The sequence below is a fragment of the Nycticebus coucang genome, chromosome 2 (assembly GCF_027406575.1).
Source record: "Nycticebus coucang isolate mNycCou1 chromosome 2, mNycCou1.pri, whole genome shotgun sequence".
In the NCBI taxonomy this organism is placed as follows: Eukaryota; Metazoa; Chordata; class Mammalia; order Primates; family Lorisidae; genus Nycticebus; species Nycticebus coucang.
The window spans coordinates 75,852,291-75,866,962 of NC_069781.1; positions in this window are offsets into that span (position 1 = coordinate 75,852,291).

Sequence of the window (14,672 nt, forward strand, 5' to 3'; positions counted from 1 at the left end):
AACATTCTGGTACAAATATCTTTGTTATGATGTGATTTTTGGTCTTCTGGGTATATGCCTAGTAGAGGAATTGTAGGATTGAATGGCAGGTCTATTTTTAGATCTCTGAGTGTTCTCCAAACATCTTTCCTAAAGGAATGTATTAATTTGCATTCCCACCAGCAGTGCAAAAGTGTTCCCTTTTCTTCACATCCACGCCAACATCTCTGGTCTTGGGATTTTGTGATATGGGCTAATATTATTGGAGTTAGATGGTATCTCAAAGTAGTTTTGATTTGCATTTCTCTGATGATTGAGGATGATGAGCATTTTTCCATATGTCTGTAGGCTGTGCACCTAACTTCTTCAGAGAAGTTTCTCTTCAAGTCCCTTGCCCAGCCTGCGATGGGATCACTTGTTCTTTTCTTGCGTATATGTTTGAGATCTCTGTGGATTCTGGTTATTAAACCTTTGTCAGAGACATAAACTGCAAATATCTTCTCCCATTACGAGGGCTATCTGCTTGCCCTTTATCCATTTTTAATTGAATTATTTGATTTTATTTTCCTGTTGAGTTGTTGGTGCTCCTTATATATTCCAGTTATTAGTCCCTTACCAGATAGGTAGTTTGAAAATATTTTTTCCCATTTGGTGGGTTGCCTCTTTCCTTTGTTGATTGTTTCCTTCACTGTGCAGAAGCTTTTTAGTTTAATATGATCCCATTTGTCCAATTTTGCTTTGGTTTCCTATGCTTTAGGAGTATTAATCAAGAAGCCCTTGTCCAGACCAATGTCCTGAAGAATTTTCCTGATATTTTTCTTTTAGTAGTTTCATAGTTTCAGATCTTAGTTTTAAGCCTTTAATCCATTTTGATTTGATTTTTGTATGTGGCAAGAGATAAGGGTCTAGTTTCATTCTTCTATGTAACAGTAGAAGAAATGATATCCAGTTTTCCCAGTGCCATTTATTGAAGAAACTGTTCTTTCCCTGTTGTATGTTCTTTGCACCTTTGTCAAAGACAAGATCACTGTAAAATGTGTGGATTTATCTCTGGATACTCTATTCTGTTCCATTGATTTATATGTCTATTTTTATGCCAGTACCATGCTGTGTTGGTTACCACAGCTCTGTAGAATAATTTAAAGTGAGTCTTATTCGTTTGCTCAGGATGGCTTTGGCCATTCCGAGTCTTTTGTGGTTCCATATAGATTTTAGGCTTATTTTTTCTATTTCTGTGAAGAATATCATTGGTATTTTGATGAGGGTTGCATTAACACTGTAGCTTGCTTCAGGTAGTGTGAACATTTTAACAATATTGATTCTTCCAACCCATAAGCATGAAATGGAATATCTTTCCATTTTGTGTGTGTCCTCTTCAGTTTCTTTCATCAATGTTTTATAGTTTTCATTATAGAGATCTTTCACTTTTTTGGTGAAGTTTACTTCACCTTCACCTAGGTATTCAATTTTATTTGTAGCTTTTATAAATGGGATTGCATTTTTGGTTTATTTTTCAGATTGTTTACTGTTGGCATATAAAAATGCTACTGATTTTTGTATATTGAAATTATTTAACCAGAATAGAGCAACCTCCCCTAAGGAAAGATATGGCAGATGTAACTGAAGATCCCATTCATAAACAACTGGCCGAGACATCAGAAATCGAATTCAGAATTTGGATTGCAAACAAGATTAATAAAGTGGAGGAAAATTTGGAATTAGAAATACAAGTAGCAATTCAGAAGTTGGAATTAGGAATTCGAGGAGAAATTCAAAAGTTTTCTCAAAAATTTAATGAATTTAAAGACAAAACCACCAAAGATTTAGACATACTGAAGGAAGAATTTGCATCCCTCAAAGATCTGAAAAATACAGTAGAATCCCTCAGTAACAGAGTGGAGCAAGCAGAAGAAAGGATTTCTGACATTGAAGACAAAGCCTTTGAACGCTCCTAAACTCTCAAAGTGGAAGAGAAATGGAGAGCAAAAACGGATCATTCTCTCAGAGAAATCTGGGATAATTCAAAGAAGGCTAATATCCGCCTCATTGGAATCCCTGAATACGATGAAGTGGCCTTGCTAGGCACAGAGGCCCTTCTCCATGAAATTATGAAAGAGAATTTTCCAGACATGTCTAGAGATTCTGAAATTCAGATAGCAGACAGTTTCAGAACCGCAGCATGACTCAATCCCAATAAGACATCCCCCAGGCATATCATAATGAACTTCACTAAAGTTAATATGAAGGAGAAAATTCTGAAAGCAGCCAGATGTAAGAAAGCCATTACCTACAAAGGGAAGAATATTAGAATGACTGCAGATCTCTCTGCTGAAACTTTTTAAGCCAGAGCAGGGTGGTCATCGACTTTTAATCTCCTAAAGCAAAATAACTTTCAACCCTGGATCCTGTATCCAGCTAAACTGAGATTCATTTATGATGGAGAAATTAAATACTTTAATGACATTCATATGTTGAAGAAATTTGCCGTAACAAAACCAGATCTTCAGGATATTCTCAGACCTATCTTCCATAACGACCAACCCAATCCTCTACCACAAAAGTAAACTCACTCAGAAACTTTTGATCAAACTCCAACTTCCACACTGGTGAAAGGATTAAAAATGTCCACTGGACTTTCAAAAAATTCGATACCCAAAATTTTATCAGACCTACCAGTATTCTCCATTAATGTGAATGGCTTAAACTGTCCTCTAAAGAGGCATAGGTTAGCTGACTAGACACAAAAACTCAGGCCAGATATTTGTTGCATACAAGTGTCACATCTTACCTTAAAAGACAAATATAGACTCAGGGTGAAAGGATGGTCATCCATATTTCAGGCAAATGGTAATCAGAAAAAAGCAGGTGTTGCAATTTTATTTGCAGATACAATAGGCTTTAAACCAACAAAAGTAAGGAAGGACAAGAATGGTCACTTCATATTTGTTGAGGGTAATACTCAATATGATGAGATCTCAATTATTAATATCTATGCCCTGAACCAGAATGCACCTCAATTTATAAGAGAAACTCTGACAGACACGAGCAACTTGATTTCCTCCAGCTCCATAATAGTCGGAGATTTCAACACTCCTTTGGCAGTGTTGGATCGATCCTCCAATAAGAAGCTGAGCAAAGAAATTTTAGATTTAAACCTAACCATTCAACATTTGGATTTAGCAGACATCTACAGGACATTTCATTCCAACAAAACTGAATACACATACTTCTCATCAGCCCACGGAACATACTGCAAAATAGATCACATCTTAGGTCATAAGTCTTAGCTCAGTCAATTTAAAGAAATAGAAATTATTCCTTGCATCTTCTCAGACCACCGTGGAATAAAAGTTGAGATCAGTAAAAACAGGAATCTGCATACTCATACAAAAACATGGAAGTTAAATAACCTTGTGCTGAATGATAGCTGGGTCAGAGATGAGATTAAGAAGGAAATTGCCAAATTTTTGGAACAAAATGACAATGAAGACATGAATTATCAGAACCTCTGGGATACCGCAAAGGCAGTCCTAAGAGGGAAATTTATAGCACTGCAAGCCTTCCTCAAGAGAACGGAAAGAGAGGAAGTTAACAACTTAATGGGACATCTCAAGCAACTGGAAAAGGAAGAACATTCCGACCCCAATCCCACTAGAAGAAAAGAAATAACCAAAATCAGAGGAGAATTAAATGAAATTGAAAACAAAAGAATTATACAACAGATCAATAAATCAAAAAGTTGGTTTTTTGAAAAGGTCAATTAAATAGATAAACCTTTGGCTAACCTAACCAGGAAAAAAAGAGTAAAATCTCTAATCTCCTCAATCAGAAATGACATAGACGAAATAATAACAGACTCCTCAGAGATTCAAAAACTCCTTAATAAATATTACAAGAAACTTTATTCTCAGAAATATGAAAATCTGAAGGAAATTGACCAACACTTGCAAGCACGTCACCTTCCAAGACTTAGCCAGAATCAAGTGGAAATATTGAACAGGCCCATATCAAGTTCTGAAATAGCATCAACCATACAAAACCTCCCTAAAAAGAAAAGCCCAGGACCAGATGGTTTCACGTCAGAATTTTACCAAACCTTTAAAGAGGAATTAGTACCTATATTACTCAACCTGTTCCAAAAGGTAGAAAAAGAAGGAAGACTACCCAACACATTCTATGAAGCAACCATCACCCTGATCTCCAAACCAGGAAAAGACCCATCAAGAAAAGAAAGTTATAGAGCAATTTCACTAATGAATATAGATGCAAAAATATTCAACAAGATCCTAACAAACAGAATCCAGCATTATACATCATGACCAAGTGGGTTTTATGCCAGGGTCTCAAGGCTGGTTCAATATCTGTAAATCTATAAGTATAATTCAGCACATAAACAAATTAAAAAACAAAGACCGTATGATTCTCTCAATTGAGGCAGAAAAAGCTTTTGATAATATCCAGCATCCCTTCATGATCAGAACACTTAAGAAAATTGGTATAGAAGGGACATTTCTTAAACTGACAGAGGCCTTCTACAGCAAATCCACAGCCAATATCATATTGAATGGAGTTAAATTGAAATCATTTCCACTCAGATCAGGAATCAGACAAGGCTGCCATTGTCTCCACTGCTCTTCAACATTGTAATTGAAGTTTTAGCCACTGCAATTAGGGAAGGAAAGGCGATCAAGGGTATCCATATAGGGTCAGAAGAGATCAAACTTTCGCTCTTTGCAGATGATATGATTATGTATCTGGAAAAAACCAGGGATTCTACTACAAAACTCTTAGAAGTGATCAAGGAATACAGCAGCGTCTCAGGTTACAAAATCAACATTCATAAATCGGTAGCCTTTATATATACCAACAATAGCCAAGTTGAAAAAACAGTTAAGGACTCTATCCCATTCACAGTAGTGCCAAAGAAGATGAAATATTTGGGAGTTCATCTAACAAAGGACATGAAAGATCTCTATAAAGAGAACTATGAAACTATAAGAAAAGAAATAGCTGAAAATGTTAACAAATGGAAAAACATACCATGCTCATGGCTGGGAATAATCAACATTGTTAAAATGTCCATACTACCCAAAGCAATGTATAATTTTAATGCAATTACTACTAAAGTTCCACTGTTATACTTTAAAGATCTTGAAAAAACAATACTTCATTTTATATGGAATCAGAAAAAAACCTTGAATAGCCAAGACATTACTCAGAAATAAAAACAAAGCAGGAGGAATCACGCTACCAGACCTCAGACTATACTACAAATCGATAGTGATCAAAACAGCATGGTACTGGCACAAAAATAGAGAAGTAGATGTCTGGAACAGAATAGAGAACCAAGAGATGAACCCAGCTACTTACCGTTATTTAATCTTTTACAAGCCAATTAAAAACACTCAGTGGGGAAAAGATTCCCTATTTAACAAATGGTGCTGGGTGAACTCGCTGGCAACCTGCAGATGACTGAAACTGGACCCACACCTTTCACAATTAACCAAGATAGACTCTCACTGGATTAAAGATTTAAACTTAAGACATGAAACTATAAAAGTACTAGAAGAGAGTGCAGGGAAAACCCTTGAAGAAATCGGTCTGACAAGTATTTTATGAGGAGGACCCCCTGGGCAATTGAAGCAGCTTCAAAAATACACTACTGGGACTTGATCAAACTTTAAAAGCTTCTGCACAGCCAAGAACATAGTAAGTAAAGCAAGCATACAGCCCTCAGAATGGGAGAAGATATTTGCAGGTTATGTCTCTGACAAAGGTTTAATAACCAGAATCCACAGAGAACTCAAACATATAAGCAAGAAAAGAACAAGTGATCCCATCGCAGGCTGGGCAAGGGACTTGAAGAGAAACTTCTCTGAAGAAGACAGGTGCATGCCTACAGACATGTGAAAAAATGCTCATCATCTTTAATCATCAGAGAAATGCAAATCAAAACTACTTCGAGATATCTAACTCCAGTAAGATTAGCCCATATCACAAAATCCCAAGACCAGAGATGTTGGCATGGATGTGGAGAAAAGGAAACACTTCTACACTGCTGGTGGGGATGCAAATTAATACATCCCTTTAGGAAAGATGTTTGGAGAACACTTTGAGATCTAAAAATAGACCTGCCATTCAATCCTACAATTCCTCTACTAGGCATATACCCAGAAGACCAAAAATCACATCATAACAAAGATATTTGTACCAGAATGTTTATTGCAGCCCAATTCATAATTGCTAAGTCATGAAAAAAGCCCAAGTGCCCATCGATCCACGAATGGATTAATAAATTGTAGTATATGTACACAATGGAATATTATGCAGCCTTAAAGAAAGATGGAGACTTTACCTCTTTCATGTTTACATGGATGGAGCTAGAACATCTTCTTAGTAAAGTATCTGAAGAATGGAAGAAAAAGTATCCAATGTATTCAGCCCTAGTATGAAACTAATTTATGGCTTTCACATGAAAGCTATAACCCAGTTATAATGTAAGAATAGGTGGAAGGGGGAAAGGGAGGGGAGAAAGAGGGGAGGTGGGCAGAGGGAGGGGGGTTGGTGGGATTACACCTGCGGTGCATCTTAGAAGGATATATGTGAAACTTAGTAAATGTGGAATGTAAATGTCTTAGCACAATAACTAAGAAAATGCCAGGAAGGCTATGTTAACCAGTGTGATGAAAATGTGTCAAACGGTCTATGAAACCAGGGTATGGTGCCCCATGATCACATTAATGTACACAGCTATGATTTAATAAAAGGAAAAAAAAAGGAAAAGGAAAGAAATTGCGAGGGCTGAGTTTTTCCTACATCATTTAGAATAGATGTATATGAATGACAAAAAGTACGTAAGATACATGGCTCCAAAAAAAAAAAGTAGAGAGAGCATGTGTGAGCAGGTAAGAGACACCCATTTTAAGGGTGTAGGCAGAAGGTGAGACGGAAGAGACTAAATGCTTAGATTCTAAATGACAATAAGTTGTCTTATCAGCATTTCCCCAGAAACAGATCTCAGGAGTAAACACTCTAATGTTAGAAATAGATTCATTTGAGTCCCTATTTTAAACATAACATATGATATTGACTTTAAAGACTTGTCCCCAAAGACAAGTTTTAATACACTGAAAAAAAGATTCTGAATTTTTCTTGCGATACTGTTTATTTATGGAACTGTGTAAGATAAAATAATGATAGTACCTAAATCAGGAATGACACTGAATGTCCTTAAATATTTTCAATTGAAGTGTACCTCCCTTAGGGGCAAAAATTTAGAAGCATTAAAGCAACTGTAATTTTTAAAGTGTATTAAGTGGAAACGATTAATACATTAAAGAATACTTTAAACTCTGATGTGAAAAAAAAGAAATTATTTAAATTTATTTGCTCATAAAAAAGGTGTTAATGTATGTTGATGGTGATGTAGAGAAATGGGTATTGTGGAAATTGTTAAAGCCTCTATGGAGGATAATTGGGCAATGTATTTCAAAATAAATATGTACATATCTTCTGATCTCTCTTCTAGGAATTTAACCTAAGAATATCCTCCTAATGGGCAAAATGTATTTAAGAAAATATTAATGTTAAATCATTGTTTGTACTAGCAAAATACTAAAAATAATAAATGTATCTCATTAGGCTAGGGGTGATTTGAAATACCATACAGCAGTTTTAAAAATACTAATCTTTTGGGTGGCTCCTGTGGCTCAAAGGAGTGGGGCGCTGGCTCCATGTGCTGGAGGTGGTGGGTTCAAACCCAGCCCCGGCCAAAACTGCAAAAAAAATAAAAATAAATAAATAAATACTAATCTTTTTATGTATTTATGAAAATATTCAGTTAAATTAAAATTTTTAAATGAGAAACACTGTACTATGTATTACTCAGTTTTAAAAATATTTATTCAGTGTTTAAAACCCTCAACACTTCAAACACTGTGCTGGGTGCTAACGATATAATAATTTCTGTATTGATTTTCTGCTTTAGAGGACTTTGTCATCAAGTAAATCCCCCAACCCTCCCATCTTCTCTTTGTAACCCTCCCTGTGGTTCCCAGGTAAGGTGGTGATTCCCCCAAACCAATTTGTTTCATGGAATCTCAGGAGATTTTGTTGTATACCTGTGGACCCGTTGACCGTATAGGAAGTGGCAATGTGCTATATTAACCCCATTTCAAGGAAGGAAACTCTTTAAAAAGAATTTATTGTTGAGACAGTATGGTTTTTGTCCATTTATAGGCCCTCCAGATCTGCTGGTATGCGCCAATCTTAGAGAAAGAAGTTAAAATCTGCTTCTGGTAGTTTGAAATTCAGCAATCATTCCTCTACGGAGGAAAGAATCTAAGATGCCAGAATGCCTTCCCCAGTAGTACGTGTGCTAATGAGACATTTCCCCTACAACTCACAGACACAATAATGGTTTCTGTGGTCTGTACCTGAGACAGCACATCACACAAGTATGTGGATGAGGAGAGAGAGAAGGGGTACACAGTGCTGCTTCTAGAGGTCCCCAGAATGAGAGGTTGGAACATAACAATTTTCTTAGGGATGACTATGCTTCTTTATTTTTTTCTCAGTCACCCCTTTTACTGGGCTGAGGCCATAAACTGGCTAACCCCTTTTCATTTCTATCATCTACAATTACATGTGTATATATTGCTTAAGGTTTAAAGATTTTCCTTGCACTGAAATAAAAGATCTCTTTTTTCTTTACAATTACCACTTAGATCAGGGTTTCTCAACCTAGACCCTATTAACATTTTAGGCCAGATAATTCCTTGTTGCGGGGTGTTATTCTGTGCCAGTAGCACACCCCCTAACTGGGTGTGACAACCAAATGTCTCCAGACACATTGCAAAACTCCCCGTAGGGGAAGCAAAATTGCCCCTCCTTGAGAACCACCATCTTGGGAGACGTCTTGAGATTTCTATGGGTTTTGACTGATAGAAATAGGGAGGAAAGTGAAAACATAGCAAATAAACTGTGTTTGTACCTTTTTTATCAAAAAATTACTCATTTGACCAGGAACCAGAGATTGAAAACTGATGACCAGTGTGATGAACTTATCAGACGATTCATTACATTTGCTACAGGATGATTTTGTTTTTAAATTAAACTTGAAAGCATTTAGACTAGATGGATGCTCTCCACCCTAGTTTCTTATAGCCCTGCTACTTTCCAAGATGCATACCCTTGGCCCTATTTGCCCATGTACCGAACATGTGTGCCCCTGAAGGACTTGAGTGTGCCACTCCCTTCCAGGATCACCATGAAGGAAAAGGCAAGGTCTAAAGTGTGTGCTCTTCAAGCGTACCCTGGGGCCATCATAGTCCACATGGCATTTTGTCCAAATTGGAGAAAATCAAAAAACTTTCCTCAGACAGTTTTTCTTTCATCTGTCAGAAAATTATCACGATATACTCATTTTCTTAGAAAGAAAATTCACTGCCATTTGCTAAAGAATTATAATAAATGAACAAATCTTTGATGTTTTGATGAATGATGTGGCCCCAAGGTTGTGCATTGCATGTGCTGTACAACCCCATACGTGGCCGTCTTGCATATTTAAATTTAGGGAGGTCTGAATTTCATAAGGAAATCTATGGAAACTTATAAAAAGGAAAGCCCGTGCTTTCAAGGACATTGCATTGAATTAGTAGAGTTGGGAATACATAGTAGCAGGGAAGATCAGAGAGTGGCAGCAAGATCAGCATTATCTCCTATTTCCTTTGGTTGAGGAAATATAAGTGCTTTTTCTAGCAGGTAGCTGTTCCAATTCAAACTCTTCCGGACCAGTCTTGAGCATGGGGAGGGGCAAAATTAAGGGAAGATGGGAGAAGGGGGAAAGGGTGCAAAAGCAAGGAGACGTCTTGGTGGTAGCATCAAGAAGGAAAAGAGGGGCGGCGCCTGTGGCTCAGTGAGTAGGGCACCGGCCCCATATGCCAAGGGTGGCGGGTTCAAACCCAGCCCCAGCCAAACTGCAACAAAGAGATAGCCGGGTGTTGTGGCGGGCGCCTGTAGTCCTAGCTGCTCTGGAGGCTGAGGCAAGAGAATCGCGTAAGCCCAGGAGCTGGAGGTTGCTGTGAGCTGTGTGAGGCCACGGCACTCTACAGAGGGCCATGAAGTGAGACTCTGTCTCTACAAAAAAAAAGGCCTAAAAAAAAAAGAAGGAAAAGAGAGTTTTTTCCTCTTGGCTTGTGGCTGCTAGAACCTTGCCCACACAAAACTGTTCCTGAAGCTGTGCATTTTAAGCCCGAAAACAACTTCTTTCATTAGCAATTAATGCTACCTAGTTAGGGTTCTTAAGAGAGATGACTCTTCCATTTTTATGTTCTCAATTCATCACTCATTTATTCCTTTTTCTCTTTCTTGTTCTTTATCTTGTTCAGTAATTTATAAAATTAATGCTTTTGAGCACCTGCAATGAATGGGCATCACTATAAATCCCTGTTCTCATGGAGAGACCCTGTTTGAAATGCACCTTCTGCTCAAGCAGCCACTTCAGAGAACTTTTCTCAACTGGAGATCATTTTCAGTTTGTTCAGGTTCCATTTTAAAGTCTATTTTTCATTATGATATTTGATTCTTTTTTGAGACAGAGCCTCACTCTGTTGCCCTGGGTAGAGTGCCATGGCATCATCATAGTTCACTGCAACCTCAAGACTACAGGTGCCTACCGCAATGCTTGGCTAGTTTTTCTATTTTTACTAGAGATGAGAATCTCACTCTTGCTCAGGCTGGTCTTGAACTCTTGAGCTCAGGAGATCCACCTGCCTTGTCTCCCAAAGTGCCAGGATTATAGACATGAGCCACCGTACCTGGCTCATTATTATGTTTGAGACAAAAATAATGCTAATATAAACACCTCTAGCATTTTGGCTTAAATGTCTTAAGCATTTTTGTTTTATATCCATTATTTGAATAGTTGTGATCATGTTTACATGTTACTCTGTATACTACTGTTTTCATTTAACACTGTATTATAAACACATTTTTATGTTTGTTAGACTTCACAAATGTCATTGAAAATATATAAGTAACGTTCCACATGTGAATTCCTATGATTGGTTAGCCAGTCTCCTAGAGTAGAACACAGAGTGTCTACTCTTTTCTGTGATAATTAGGAATAGTAACATATTAAAAATTATAAATAAATAAATGTTTTTGGGCCTATGGCTTTTGGATAGTTTCACTCCAATCAATCCTTAGATATTAAACAAATGTGACAAAGGATTTGAACTTTTATTTCCCACTCTGTTACATACTGCCAAATTACTTTCCAAAACCCATGTTCTGTTTTATGATTTGTGATGACTCCAGCAGTGTTTGAATATATTGTTTCACCGAAACCTTACAAAAATTGAATGGTGTAGATTTTTAAAAACTATCTTACCAATTCAGTTGTTCCAAAAAAATAGTACATTATTTAAATTTGCATTTCATTGCTTTCTACTGATAGGGAATTGAGAGAGGTTCTGTTAGCATACCAGAATATGATTTTGGGACACCTGTGGCATTAAGTCTCTGCCATTGAGAGACCACGTATTAAGGCAATGGGAGTCATCAGAACTGTGCATGGACACTCATTCTGGTCTCCTTCTCCTACCCGTATAATGAGATTACACTTTCCTACTCCCTTGAAGTTAGGCGTGGACCCATGAATGTGAGTGAAAGAGATGTGTCACTTGTGGCCAAGTGCTTTACAAGCCGTTGAGGAAATCACCATGTTGCGGTGTTCTTCTGTCCAAGAAATCTAGACCCCAGGTACTTTCTAGTCTTTGTCCTTGGATGAATAAACATGAAACAAAGGTCCTGCAGTGGCCTGTAACAGACACGTACCATAGCTGAGAAGTAAATGTGTTCTGAGCCCCTGAGATTTGGGAATTGTATGTTGTGAAGCCTAAACCAATCAGTCCTCAGTGATTTGGACAAAGTGACCAGCCCACCTGCCTGCATTGCTGTGCTAAAGTGCTAGGGTGCTGGGCCATTCTAACAACACAGAACGTTGCAACAGATCTTTGAGTCAGGTGCTTTTCCAAACAAGGAAAGAGTTCAGTGGTATTTATGTATACCATTCAATTCCAAGCAACAAAGTGGGTGACAACACTATGCCATCTGCCAGCTCAAATTATTTTTGTCATCTCAGATTAAAAATTCTGCTTTAATATTCAGCAGGGAAATGACTTGATGCTGGTTGGCTTCGGGCAACTTTTTAAAAATTGCTTTTCTTTCAAAATAGGCCCATAAAACCTAATAAAAAAAGAACTAACATTTATTGATCATTCATTATGCTTCAGGGACAATATAAAGCATCTTAGCAACATATTCTTTATTTCTCCTCAAAAGGTGACAAGGTCAGTGCTATCATCATCCCTGGTTAACAGATAAAGAAACTGAAGCTTGGGGTCAATCAAAGTCACCAGTCAAGGTCATATACTGGTTAATAGCAGCACTAGGATTTGAACCAAGGCCTGCATAATTCCAGAGGCTGTGAGCAGCCAGTGCACTCAGGGGACATACTGGTTCTGCCGACGCCGCCTTAGAGTCCCTCAATTGGCCTTTTTGATCCTGTCAGGCCACTGCCCCTCACTGCTACCATTCTTCCCTCTTTCCTCCCCCTGCCATATCCTCACCAAGACTTTCATCCTATGCATGATTTGTCCAACCGTCACTCACTCACCAAATACACACCAGGCAGCTGCTAGAGACACAAAGTATTAAGACCTACTTTCTGCTCTCTAGAAGATCACACTTTAGAGCAATTCTGACCAATAGAACAAGCCAAAGGAAACAGGTGAACTTAACACAGCACATCTGAAATATTGTCATTGAAACATGAAATCAGTATAGAAAATATTATTAATGATATATTTTACATTCTATTTCTTTTTACTATGTTTTTAAAAGTATGGTCTATTACTTTTTATTTTACATTTATCAGCACATGTGAATTCAGACCAGCCACATTTCAAGGGCTTCGTCACCTTATTGTGGCTAGTGGCTGTTATATTGCTCAACACAGGTCTAGAAGGAAAGGTAAGGCATAGACTGGATATTGCAAGGTAATGGGAAGAATGGTAGGGGCGAATGTCCATGGAGCCCCAAGAGAACACAGCAAAGGGACCTCCAGGAGGCTAGCAAGGAAGACACTCAGGCTGGGTAAAGGCAAAATGGGACCCAGTCACAAAGAGCCTTGTGTGAGAAGCCAAGGAGTATGGATTTTATTTGCATGAACTTCTGCAGATTTACAATGTTATTTCATATACATGAGGTCATTTGGGGACTGCCTCAGCCCTTGAGGTGGGTGTTTGTGGCCAAGACTGCTGGCTAGCTCCTGCTCTCTTCTCTTCTTTTCTCACACTCACAGAAGTTCTGTATTGCTAAGTTTGGCAATAATGCAAATAATAATGGTTGCTGCAATTGTTCGGTAGATTTTCTTGGAAATTGACTTAGTAGGGGTAACTCAGGGAGGAGTATGCCATTTATCCACTGGCCCTTCTAACTTCTCACTGGCAGAAATGTAGACCTGCAGGCTAAAGCTGTCTCTTTGTGGCTGTAAGACATCCTGAAGTGGAAAGTGTGCTCTCAGCACATCAGGGAGAAGGCATCTGTGTCTGTGTGACTGTGCAACAGCCACAACAGCCCTGCACTGCCAAATTCTGGATTTCTGTCATGTGGGAGAAAAATTTATTGCTAACTTGTTAAAGCCACTATTACTTGTAGGGGTTTTGTTGTTATATGCAAACAAATCTAATCCTGACTTGTACAAAATGCATAACTTACAAGTGAACTCTATTAGTCTGTCTTGCAGAGGAGTTTACCAAGAATCTGAAAAATTAAGTGGCCAGATAATGATCACACAGGGGGTAGTAGTGTCGAGGTGAAACTGAAGCCTGGGGCTTCTGTCCTCAAAGCCTACGCTTTATTAACTGTTCCACTTTGCTCTCCAGGGGCTGGTTTCTGGATTTCCTCCTGTTGCTGTACATTTTCAAGGTAGCTGCCATGTGGAACAATGGCTGTAGAGTAGCAGGTCACAGTTAGTGATATTCAGTATGAGGCATCTGGTAAAACGGTTGTAGTGACCACTTTGTCCCAGCCCCTACTAGGTCCTAGTGTCCTTTGCCTTGGTCATCTGACAGGAGGCCCATGAAACAAAGGGGCAATCACGCAGCTGTCTCTTTCCCTCTCCTGAGTTCCCCACCTCAGGGCAGTTTCTCACCTCCAGGGCTCCCTCTGCCGGTTTCCACTGAGTTTTCTTGGCTGCACAGAGAGAAGATTCAACCAGGCCCTTCTCCTTCTGCAGGTAGCTGATTGTGCAACACCTGGCTTGCACCTCTCTCTCCCTTCCTGCTGTCTGCCTCCTGGCCATGCCGCTACTCAGTTACTCTCCCTAGCAGAGGGTGGTGGTACTCAAACCTGTCAATTCTGCAACTTGTTGGCTGCTCTACAGAGGGCTCAGCAGGAGAGGAGGTTGCTGACTCAGGCTAAATGTAATTTTTAAATCATCTGTAGAACCCACTCAACCGCGAGATTCATATTGCTTGCAAGTTGGCCAAAACAATCAATGGTTTATTGAGCATCCTCATTGACCTTCAGAACTACCATTAGCTCCACCTTCACTGCCAAGAAATAGCCTGAGCCAGGCGCCTGACACTGGATGCCTCACTGGTTTCGGGTGTGACCAGGCTGGAGCT